Here is a 745-nt window from a genome sequence, read left to right as displayed (position 1 = left end):
CTCGTGCTGGGAGGGGTGGAGGGGTTGCACAAATGTCTACCCCATGACACAGCAGAGCTGCTGCGAGCAGGGTCTCCACTGGCCATGCTAGCCCCTCTGGTTGCCCCGAGCTGGGTGCAGGAGCCTAGGGGTGGGGGGGTGCACATTGGTTGCACTGGTTATTGCTGCAGGTTTTAGCAGCAGGAGCTGCCTCCTTCCATAGAGCAGCAGAAAAGAAGGGCCTGCTTAGGCAGGGGGGAGAGGAGAGGAGAGCCCACCTGTGGGGGGGGAAGCCCACCACAGCAGCTGACACCAGATGTGCAAACAGCGTGCCCCAGGGGGTCCGGCTCCTGGGCCATGGGGCAAGGCTGGGGGGACGGCGCTGGCTGGCTGGGCAGGGGCTCCCTTGTTGTGGGCCCAGTGCACGGTGCAGGCAGCAGGTCGGGGGGCCAGGAGGAGAGGGGCTGGTGGCACAGGGTGGTGGAGGCCTGCCCTGGGGCTGTGGGGTTAAGTCCTGATGCCGGCAGCATATCCCTTTTCATCTGGGTGCTTGTTTGCCTGCAGGGCGGGCAGCGATGCGGGTGAAGAGACCCGTGGGAAGGCCCTGCAGTCAGGTTGGCCCTTTGGCAGGGTGGTTCGGGACACTGTCAGCGGTGGCAGGGGCTGCAGGTTCAAGTCCCCGAAGGCTTGAGTCCCCTGGCCGCCATCTACTACGCAACCGTTTCCCCCTCCGGCGCTTGCCTTCTAGCTGGAGCTCAGGGGTGAT

The sequence above is a fragment of the Alligator sinensis genome, unplaced genomic scaffold (genome assembly GCF_000455745.1).
Source record: "Alligator sinensis unplaced genomic scaffold, ASM45574v1 scaffold1295_1, whole genome shotgun sequence".
Classification (NCBI taxonomy): Eukaryota; Metazoa; Chordata; order Crocodylia; family Alligatoridae; genus Alligator; species Alligator sinensis.
Note: the sequence above shows the minus strand (reverse complement) of the source record.